Source organism: Cricetulus griseus, chromosome 3, assembly GCF_003668045.3.
Source record: "Cricetulus griseus strain 17A/GY chromosome 3, alternate assembly CriGri-PICRH-1.0, whole genome shotgun sequence".
NCBI classification, from domain to species: domain Eukaryota; kingdom Metazoa; phylum Chordata; class Mammalia; order Rodentia; family Cricetidae; genus Cricetulus; species Cricetulus griseus.
In genome coordinates this window covers 141,050,337-141,061,473 of record NC_048596.1, presented here as the reverse complement: position 1 = coordinate 141,061,473, position 11,137 = coordinate 141,050,337, and the positions used below count along the sequence as shown (strand labels likewise).

Genomic DNA, 11,137 nt, shown 5'->3' with positions numbered 1-11,137 from the left:
CGGAGCTTGTGCTCTGCTGGGGATTTTCCTAACTCCACCTAATGTTTGGCTATCGGTCTCTGCATCTGTTTCCATCAGTTGCTGAGTGAGGCCTCTTGGATGACAGTTGGGATAGGCACCAGTCTACAAGTACAGATGTGTGTAGCAGAATATCATTAGGCATCATTACATTGACTTTTTTTTGGCCAGTCCTGTTTAGTTCTTTCTTAGGTCTCTGGGATATCCTGCTTCTGGGTCCTGGCTCTCAGGGGTGAGTGCTCTCTTTTTCGCTAAGATCTAATGTAATGCCTGTTCTTATCAGTTTAATATCTGATACATCCTTGTCAGTTTCTGTTTTTTTTTTTTTTAAAGATAGAAACTATCTTGCAAGAGCAGGCACTTCCCTCTCTGTCAGGCTTCCCATGGCCTTCTGTGCTGATGTGGTGCCCCGTACTTGTGGTCATCCCTGACGGACCTACTGTCCTCTAAGCCAGAACCTTTGTTGGGTGGCCCAGGCCATGTCATTGTTACATAAATAACATGCTTTAGCAGTGAGAAATCATTTCACACACTTAGAGGTTAACACAGGAAAAGTTCTTTGATACAGCAAACTTCTGGCTCTGGCTAATACTCAAAGAGGAACCAGCCGCCCATGGATAGAAGGTCTTAGTAATTTAGACACACCTTAGGCTTACGCAGTCCACAAACCCTATCATCCTTAAATCCCTTTTAGGTATTGACCCAGGTTACAATATGAAAAACTTAAACACAGACAGGAGACAGAAAGTCTGGCTACTTGGGCCAATGGGAGATTTCCACTGCCAAATTCTGCCAGTTTGCCCATAACCACCAAATGACAAGTTCTAAATCTCATTCTTTGTGAATTCCTTTCTATGTCACCTTTGATTAATTCTGTGATTCTATGTCCACATGGGGAACACTATCAAGATGACTTTTATTTTATATGAACTAAAAAAGTGCATGTATGTTATTCCTTGGTACATGACCTAATGGTATGTGAATGGTATGTCCGTACAGAGTGTTTAAATATGACATTTGTATATGTGAATTTGTGGTATGTGATGGGGATACAATGTGTATTGTGTGGCATGTATAGATAAGTAAGTGTCTGCAGAGAGTATGAATTATGTCTATAAGGGATACTGTGGTGTTTATGTTTGGTGTGTAGGAAATACAAACATGGCTGTTGCATGGTATGTACTTACATCAATGATATGATGAATTTTTTATCATATGTTTTATGCATTTGTGTTTATGTGTATATGGAATATATATGTATGGTACATAGTAAGTATATGGTGTGATATGAGTAGATAATTTATAGCCTGTGTGGTATATGTATTATACATGCATGATAAGCAGTTTTTGTGTAAAATATACATATGTGGGCATATATGTTATATGCTATGTGTGTTTGTAGTATGAATATATGTCATGTAGAGACATATGTGAGTATGTGGGATTTGTGTATAAAAATACTCATCTTGCTGTGTCTTATTTAGCTTCCTCTTGCTGTGATAAAACACTGTGATCAAAAGCACCCTGGGGAGAAAAGGGATTAATTCATCTTGCAACACTGAGGTCACAGTCCATCACTGAGGGAAGTCAGGGCAGGGACCTGGAGGCAGGAACTGAAGCAGAGGCCTTGGAGGAGTGTTTCTTATGGGCTTGTTCCTCATGGCTTGATCATCCTACTTTCTTACATCATCAGGACCACCTGCCTGATGTGGGCTGGGCCCTTCCACATCAATCATTAACCAAGGAAACACACTACAGACTTGCCAACTAGCAAACTTACAGAGACATTTTCCCAGTTGAGAGTCCGTCTCCCTAACTGACTCTAGCTTGCATCAAGGAGGCATATGACTACCCAGCAGAAGTGATGTCTTGTCATTTTGATACACAAACACATCATGATCAAACCATAAACCTTTATTTCCTATTTGTCTTCAAGATCTCATATTAATGTCAAATATAGACATAAAATTTTACATGGCTTTTGAATTTTCAATACTTAAAAGTTCAGCCTCTTTAAAATATCCAAAGTTTTTTTCAAAGTTTAAAACATCTCCAAAATACTCAAATCCTCTTAATGTCAGAATCCTGAAAAATAAAGTTAAAGATTTTCTTACTCCAAGAGAGAAGAATGAGGCTACAGTTATAATCAAGTCAAAGCAAAACCAAAATTCAACAGTTTCAGGGGTTGGTGCTTTGACATCTGGGACCCACTCGTCACCCTCTGGGCTCCAAAGGGTCTGGGCTACTTCTCTGGCTCTGCAGCACACAGTGTTTGTCACAGGTTCAGGCTAGCTCAACTCCACGGCTGTTGCTGTCCTTGGTGGTGGTCCCTTGGTATTATATCTCCACAGTGCTGGGTTCTCTGCTCCAACTGAGTTACACTTTCACCAATAGCCTATTGTGTGCTCTATTCCAGGACTCTAACCTTTCCCATGGTGCCAGCCCTTGACTTCTCTACAGGAGTCCTTCAGTCATGGGCTTCTATTTCAACTGAGGTCATATATTCACCGATGGCTTCTCCTAGCCTCCTAGAGTACCAAGCATCAACTGCTCTCCATGATCCCTTTATTCCTCCCAAATTAGCACCTACCTGAAGACTCTTACATATTTCCAATGTCCTTGGTCCTTGTCCTTGGTCTCCATGGACCATGGTGCCTGCATGATCATCCTAAGGTTGTCTCTTCTTAATCTAAACTGATTCTTCAGCCTAGATGACAAGTGCTTATTGTCCCTGCAAAGGAAAGTTTTCCCTTTAGTGGTTCTGGTTCCTTATTACTTACAGCCAATTCTTCAACCCTGGCTGGCTGACCAGAGTCACAGATCTTTAATTTAAAACATAAACTGGGCCAGATAAAGTCTTTAAGGGACACAGAAACTTCCCTCTGAACTGCACAAGGCAGTCTTCCACCATCGTCATTGCTCTCAACACTCTAATCTTCAAAGTTCCCACATAACAGCCCACTAAGCACTAGCAACCAATGGCTTTCCTATCTCAAGTTCAAATGCCACCACTGTCATTCCAAAATCACATGGTCAGGTCTGTCATAGCACTCCTGGTGCTCAATTTCTGTCTTCCTTGGGGTTCTATCACTGTGATAAAATACCATGACCAAACACCATTTCCTCCTTGAGAAGCAAAGGACTTATATCTTCCAACAACACTGAGGTCACACTCTATTTGAAAGCAGAGTGGGATCTCAGGCAGAAGCCGGGGGAAATATTTATTACTGGCTTTTCCCCTCATGGCTTGCTCATCCTCTTCCTCCTTACACAACACAAGACCACATTGCTCCATTCACAGGCATTAACCAAGAAAATGCCTACAGACTTACTTGCCTACAGGTCAACCTATAGAGTCATTTTCTCAACGAAGAGTCCTTCCCAAACAGCTTGTTCCAAGTTGAGATAAAACTAATCAACACATACTGTATGAGTATTTGTGGCATAAGGTGGCATATACATATACATATGCGCGCGCGCGCGCACACACACACACACACACACACACACACACACACACACACACACACACACACACACTAGGTTTGAGTGTCTGTACAAAGTGGGATCTGTTTGTGCTTGCAGGATGTGTGTGTATGTTTGTACTTTGTATGTGTGCTTGGTAAGCGTGTGCTGTATTTGAATATGTAATATGTTCGTGGGATATGCATATGTGGAGGGCTGTATGTGCCTATGGTATGTGGTGTGTGAGTTTGTAGCTTGTGTCTATGTTTGTGTTCATGGTGTCCATGTAGTTTGTATTCTGAGTTCCTTCCCTCCACCCTAGTTCCTTGAATTCAATAAGAAACTAGGAATCAGAAATGGATAAAGTAGATACACTTAGAGGTTGACTAAACTGGGAGTTGTAGGTAAGGGTATGGGGACTGTGGTGCAGAAGAAAATGTTGAATTTCCTCAACCTTGGAAGGTTTATCTCCTCATGATGTTGTGCTGTCCCTTTATTTTTCTCTTATATTAAAAGACAAGACTATCCTTTTCAAATAGCCTCTTTAAGCTGACCAAACACACAGTCAACTTCAATGCAGGTAAAAGTGAAGAAAGCTAGAAGTGAAATTATAAATGACCGTGAAAGATTGGAATTTGCCAAAAACATCTGAAATCTCAAAATGCAATTTCCAACTTCATTTAGAGTAATGACCACCTCTGTCCCTACTCCTACCACCAGTATCCCTGTCCAAGGATGCCTGCCATTAACTTCAACAGCTCCATATTTTACTTTCTGTGTCCTTCATCCCTAATTAATGGTCCTTGTAATGGACCATTACATGGCTTTGTCCCCACCCCACAAAGCCTGCACTATACCTAGCTATGCAGGTGGACTTGCAGAAGAATGCTTTCTGTCTATTATAGTAAGGCTTTCTCTCTGCGTTGGGATGTTTTTCTGTTTGTTTATAAGGATGCTTTCTCTGTGTGTTTTAGGGGTGCTTTCTCTCTGTGTTTGGATGCATTCTATCTGGTTATAAGGATGCTCTCTATGTTATCATTTCACCATGCTTCACAAAAGTGCAGCTTGTCCTTTCTGTTTTCATTTGCTCCTTTGAATCACACAAGAATGAAAAGTACCTCAAGCAAATGCATCTTAGGAAAGTCTCCTGAATAGATGTTGGCTGCAAGGCACTGCTTCTGTAGAATTGGAAAGCCACTGGTAATAATAAATGTGAAGTTTGCAGATAACAGTTAGGGGCCTCTGTGGTGACTGTTGTCATGCATGGGAGACACATAGATCCTGCGTTGTGCCTGTGGATTTAATCACTCAGACAGTTTTCCTCTCTAGAAGCCAAGGAGTTATGGCTCATTTATGTATAGCTACCAGAAAGCTTCCCTTAATTGGCCTGAGTGTTAGCTCCAACTCGAAACCTTGGAAGACTTTTGTGAAAGCCTGGATGCCCCCTCAGTGGATCAAACTTTGCTTCCTATATTTGGGCTTCTTGAAATTGTAATTTAATTAAAGCTTTTCCTAGATCAATAGGCACAGTAAGCAAGCAGCTGTTGAGTATTCAATGATTCCACACAACAGTCTAGAAGCAAGAATAGGGCCTCTGAGAAGAGACTGGATAAATTAAAAATTTCCCTGGTGGCAAAGGGAAACCCATGGTTAGCTATAGACCATTTCATTTATGCTCCAAGACACAGCTGCTAGCTCTTCAGGATGGCACTGGTGGATGTTTGGCGAAAAAGCCAGGTAGTTCATGTCCATGTCCTGAGCCCTTGGAGCATTAATAACTAAAGCCATGTGGATTGTGCTTGTTCACTGCTCAAATCTGTCCTAAAACAAACAAAATGGCTATGAAGACCCTATACTCAATTCAAAGCTTCCTCTGTATATGGGCAGAGTGACTATACTAATGAGATAAACTAATTTCATTATTTTTGCAAACAAAATTATGATTCTATCAGAGAAAATAGAATATACAATATATGTAGCCTTTACCCCCAATATCATGGTGCTCCTATCCATTCACCTATTAGAAATATGTTTGTGGTATGACCTGTTCAGGCAGTATCATTCTTTTGCAATTTAAACTCAGAGTAACATAAAATAAACAAGACAATTCCTTGAGGCAAGGTTGGCCATAGACAGTTCACAGTCATTTGCTTTTCTGTGCAGCTGTGCACTTATCTTCCAGTTCTGCAGCCAAGTTTTGTATTGCACGAATCTGGGGATATAAAAATCGTTTATATTATCTCCCTAAAGTCACTATTCTCCCTCCTCTCTTCTGTCTTTCACTCTCAATTGAAGTCAGCCTATAGTTTATGAATTGTTTGGGTTTTCTATTTGGAAGCACTCCCCTTCAATGTAGCCCAATTCATCTTAGAAAAAGAAAAGTCTTTGCATGGAAAATACGATAGTAAAGGTTGGGATTCAGATTAGTCATAAAATGGCAAAGAAACAGTATAGAGGAGGAGACTGATTTACTCTAAAATAGAAATTGAAGCCCAAGAGATGCAGAGAAAGAAGAAGAGGAATAGTCGTGATGTCATTTAAAATCAATATTATTACGAGAAGATCTGTAGTCTGTAAGGTTAAGATATCTTTATTTGGATAAACACCAGCCAAATACAAGCCAGAGCATGTCAGGAGCATCAAGGCAGGGAGGCCAGAGAGAAGGGGCTTCCATGTGCCTTGCTGCCCCTTAAAACCCTGTCACACATCATCCTGACCCCACCTTGACCTTGCCGTGACAGGTGTGTTCAGGTACACCTGTAGCCAGCTTCTAGCAGACATGGCTTACACTGTCCCTTACACAATACGATTACTATGTGATTTTAGAATGAACTGTGTTTAAGCGGCTTAGAAGAATCATAATGAGCACAGCAGAACTAATGGGTTCAGGACAGCTGCAGGCAATGTTGTAATGACACTGCTTGGCAGTTTGCAGATGTCTATGTGCTGACTGGGTCTTCACCCCTTTCACCTGTGGAGCCGTTCAGACTTACCTGCTCCTGAGAGCTACCAAAGTTTTGTAAAACATATTCATCCATTCAGTGCTACTATGTAGAATGCCAAGACCATGGGATTTATTTAGAACATCACTCCCTGATGGTACTGTGGGCTGGAGATCCAAGATCACAGTGTTGACAGTTTAGATATCTGCTTCAAGATAATACCACTACTATGCTAACTAGATGAGATGAGCAAGGAATGAATGTGTCTTCACATGATAGGATATGAGACAGAGTCAAGAAAGAACATTCCTCAAATCCTGCTGTAGAATCCCAACTAGCTCTAATTCATTCATGGGCATGGGTCCCCCATGGCTTAAACATCATCCATTTTGACTAATCTCCAAACTATTAGCTTGCAATTAAGTTTCTAACATGTAAATTTTGTAGAGATTACACATTCCACCTATATTTAGAGAGAATTCACCAATGTTTGAAAGATATAAGTGGACCAGGTGACTGGAGGAACACCACATAAGCAAGGTTATCCCTGTATTCCAATAAGACACTGGCATTAAGATAGCACTGGGGAACTGATTAGATGGGGTGATGGGGGGTGTCCTTCTGTATATATCTTTCTTTTATTTGGTTGATTAATAAAACACAGTTTGGCCAATAGCTAGGTAGGAAGCATAGGTGGGGAGACCAGACCAGGAGAAGGCTGGGGAAAGGAAGGCAGAGGGAGGCCACCAGAAGAGCCGGCATGTAGAGGCAGAAGGAATAACATGCTGGGGCATTATTGGGTAAGCCAAGAGCATGTGGGAATACTTAGATTAATAGAAATGGGTTGATAATTAAGAGAGAGCTATCCAGTAAGAAGCCCTAGCCACTGGCCAACAGTTTAATAATTAATATGTCTCTGTGTGCTTATTTGGGGCTGAAGGTCAGTGGGACCTGGAAGGACAGAAACCTCCATCTTCAATGGTGCCTCCAGGAAATGACAAAGGCAAGTCTTTGATGAGAACACAACCTAGGCAGCAGGTTAGAGGTGGGTGGCCATAGAGGGCCAGGGCAGATGGGAAGGTCTGTGCCAATGACTTCCTGGGTGTGTGGGCATGGAACCTGAGAGGCATAATCTTAGAATTGGGAATCATGAGAAAGAGATAGGGAGTGAGACATTTTAGTATTTTACCATGTTTAAGACCATGTGCTTCCAGGAATGAGGGTGTAATAATCACAAATAGAATTAACACTCTCAAAAGAAGAGATCCTAGCAAGACACACTGCTCTTACACTGTGTGAGGAAACAGGAAAATGGCTTCATATACAAATAGGGAAGAGGGCTCTCAGTAGATATTGGATCTGCAGTGATGTTAGGCTTCCAACTTCCAGATCTGTGAGAGATAAACTGTAGTTTCTAGACCATCCAGCCATGCTGTTGTCACAGGAATACAGATTATAGTGAGATCCAACTTAATGAATTCTAAATTTTTCTCAGAAGGAACACCTAATGTATACCCACAAATAGTTTTTGAACATGAGTATTCATTCATATATATATACATATATGAATATATATAATGATAGTTATGAATATATCACATACTGTACAGGTGGAATGTTTCCATATTTTCTTCAGATATCTCCTTGGTGAGAACTCTCTGAGGCATACCTCACTTTAGAAAAATTGTGGTGATAGATTGTTGCTTAGTCTGTGTTATCAAGAGGATGGGGAGAGAGATTCTACACAGACTTTCCATTAGAGAGAGAAAAGATGGGTCACCAGGCTGTATAAGAATGTAAGGATAAAAAACCCTTGAATTATCAGTAAAGACCAAAGATCCCAATGTAATCTGAGACCCAAAACCACCCTACGTTGAGGCCTGGTGAGCCAGTCTGTGTGTTGAGCAGGAGGGTTTCCAGGTAAATAGACTTGAAGGTGCGGTATCAGCCTCCACATTCTTTACATCAAAACTGGGTGGTCTGTTTATGATCTCCTGGATTTGATTTCATTTGAACTATAAACTGAATTAAATCTTGACCCAAAGTCAGGCTAGGTAACTCCTGAATCTACAGTGAATAGTCACCTAAGACTAGCATTTAAAATCCTCTTTGAAAATTTTCAAGAAGCCCTAAAAGATGCCTGGAGTGGATGCCTTAATATGTGGCACTCTTAAGTCATTGCAGAATAAGCCAAGGAATCAAGAGTGTTGTAGCTTGGTGCCAGCTATTTTTTCTTTGGAAATGAAGGATATGTTACAGAGCCATCAGGTTGATGTGAGAAAGTGATAGCTGCTGCTTGTCAGCAAGATTTCAGATTTGATTTCGTCCTCGATCTCATTGCATGACCGAGACAATTCCTGAGTCCACTTGACAGCTTTAGGGGAAATACTCCACACACTTCACTCTCTGTCTGTCTTAATGGAGATTGGATGTCACTCATGGGTGATTATCTAGAAATTCAATGAAGGGGAGTTAGTCCTCAGTATAAACAGATGAGTAATTGACTGTCATGAATGGTTACCATGAATATACCATAATACAAGCAGTAATGGAGCTCAAATATAGGTGAGAAATTTTAAAAATAAACTTTTAATTACATTTTACTGAGTGTGTGTGTGTGTGTGTGTGTGTGTGTGTGTGTGTGTGTGTGTGTGTGTGTACATAGCAGAGGAAACTTGTGGGAGTCAGTTTTCTCCTACCATATGTTTCCCAGAAAACTAACTTAGGTCCTCAGGCTTGGTGACAGGTACCTTTACTGGTCCTGTGGGTAAGATCTGTCTCTACCCAGCATTCTATTCTCTCTAAGGGTTCATATATTTGCTTTTGCAATAGGTAATATAAATAGGTAAATATAAATTATCTATAGTTACTATTTCTCTTTCCAGTCTCCAAATATTATCTATTTTTCTCTCATTATAAGAATGAAAATATCTATGCCGCATTTGAATTAGATAATTTTGATTGTTTCTTTGGGCAAATACTAAGCCTGAAACAATCACAATTAAAAGCAAGTAGTTAAAATATGTTTGCTAAATATTTTCAAACTTAGGTTGTTAAAACATAGGTGGTATTGATGTATGTCCACAAAATTTTTGTTGGTTGAGGAATCACACTTTATAGATGAGATTTTATAAGGGCAAATAGCTGTGTAACTGGCATGAAGTACTATAGTCACCCCTACTTGTCACTACTTCTTACATTTCCTGCAGCAAAATTCTCTTCCAGAGTGACTGAGGGACACATGCTGTTGGCCAGGGTATAGTCAACATTTGGGTACACTGGGTGGGGGTTGGAATGGGTAGTAGTTGGAAGTTGGTACTAGGAGTGAAGGTAAATTTATGAGCATACTGAGGGAAAATGGGGAAAAATAGGCAGAGATAAAGACTAAACTGGTGGGGCAGTACAGCAGACAGCTTCGAAAGACATCTGAAATTAATCAGCTTTGTTGTCACTGAGATGAAGTATCTGACAAAAACCACTTGAAGGAAGGATTTATTTTGGCTTAACATTTCAAAGGTCTTAGTCTGTGGTCATCTTGTTCCATTACTTTTCACTTGAGGCAAGTCAGAAAATGCTGACCACAGGAACAGAATCCTATGTAGAGACAGGAAGTAGAGATCAAAGAATAACCTTCAAAACATGCTGTCTGTATCCTACTTCCCACTACTGAGCCCCATTTCACAAAGTTTTCAGGGCTCCCCATATAGCATAAACAGTTGGAGACCAAGTATTGAATCTATGAGCCTATGGGAGAGAGGTCATATTCAAATCACTACAGCATCCTGAGCTAGGATTAGTGCTGGTGAGTCCATCTCCTCCAGTGCATGGAGATGCCCAGCTGTCCTAGCTTTCTGCTGTTGTGACTAAACACTGACCAAACAAAACAGGATAGGGTTTATTTCACCTTCTAAGTAATTGTCTTATTTAGAGTTTCTATCCCTGTGAAGAGACACCACGACCACAGCAACTCTTGGAAAGGAAAGCATTTAATTGTGTGGCTTACAGTTTTGGAGGTTTAGTCCATTATTGTCATGGTGGGACATGGTGCTTGTGTAGGAGCTGAGAATTCTACATCTTTGATCTTCAGGCATAGCTTAAGCATGGGAGACCTCAAAGGCCCCATCACAATGACACACATCCTCCAACAAGGCCACACCTACTTCAGCAAGCCCACACCTCATAATAGTGCCACTTCCTATGAGGTTTATGGGGCCCAATTACCAGAGTAATGATTCATCATTGAAGGATAGCAGGGCAGGAATTCAAGACAGCAACATGGAGGCAGGAGCTGAAGTAGAGGCCATAGAGGAATTCTCACTGACTTACTTCTCAGGCCTTACTCAGCTCACTTTTTTATATAATAGAGGACCACGTGCTCAGGGATGATACTTCCCACATGGGCTGGGCCCTCCCACATTAATCATTAATCAAGAAAGTGCCCCCAGAAACTTGCCTATAGGCCAATCTATAGGTTCCTTTCTAGATGCTAACTTGTTTCAAGTTGACAAAAAGCTAACCAGTATCCCAGTACCCAGCATCTTATATTCTGATTTTGAGGTTCCAATGAGCAATTTAGTCTCCATACACATTCCAGCACTTAAGAAAAGCAGTAGGCAAGGCTTCTTAACCCAAATTTCTATAAAGTAACTTAGTTTCTCAAGCTATTTTATGATTTACTTTCCAATGGCTGTGATGAAACGCCATGACCAAAT

The 11,137-nt window shown here is 40.8% G+C and overlaps 1 pseudogene; it reads left to right on the top strand.

The window, feature by feature from the left end:
* Window positions 1–253: 253 nt before the first annotated feature.
* On the top strand, window positions 254–404 carry LOC113834581 (annotated as a pseudogene).
* Window positions 405–11,137: the final 10,733 nt, after the last annotated feature.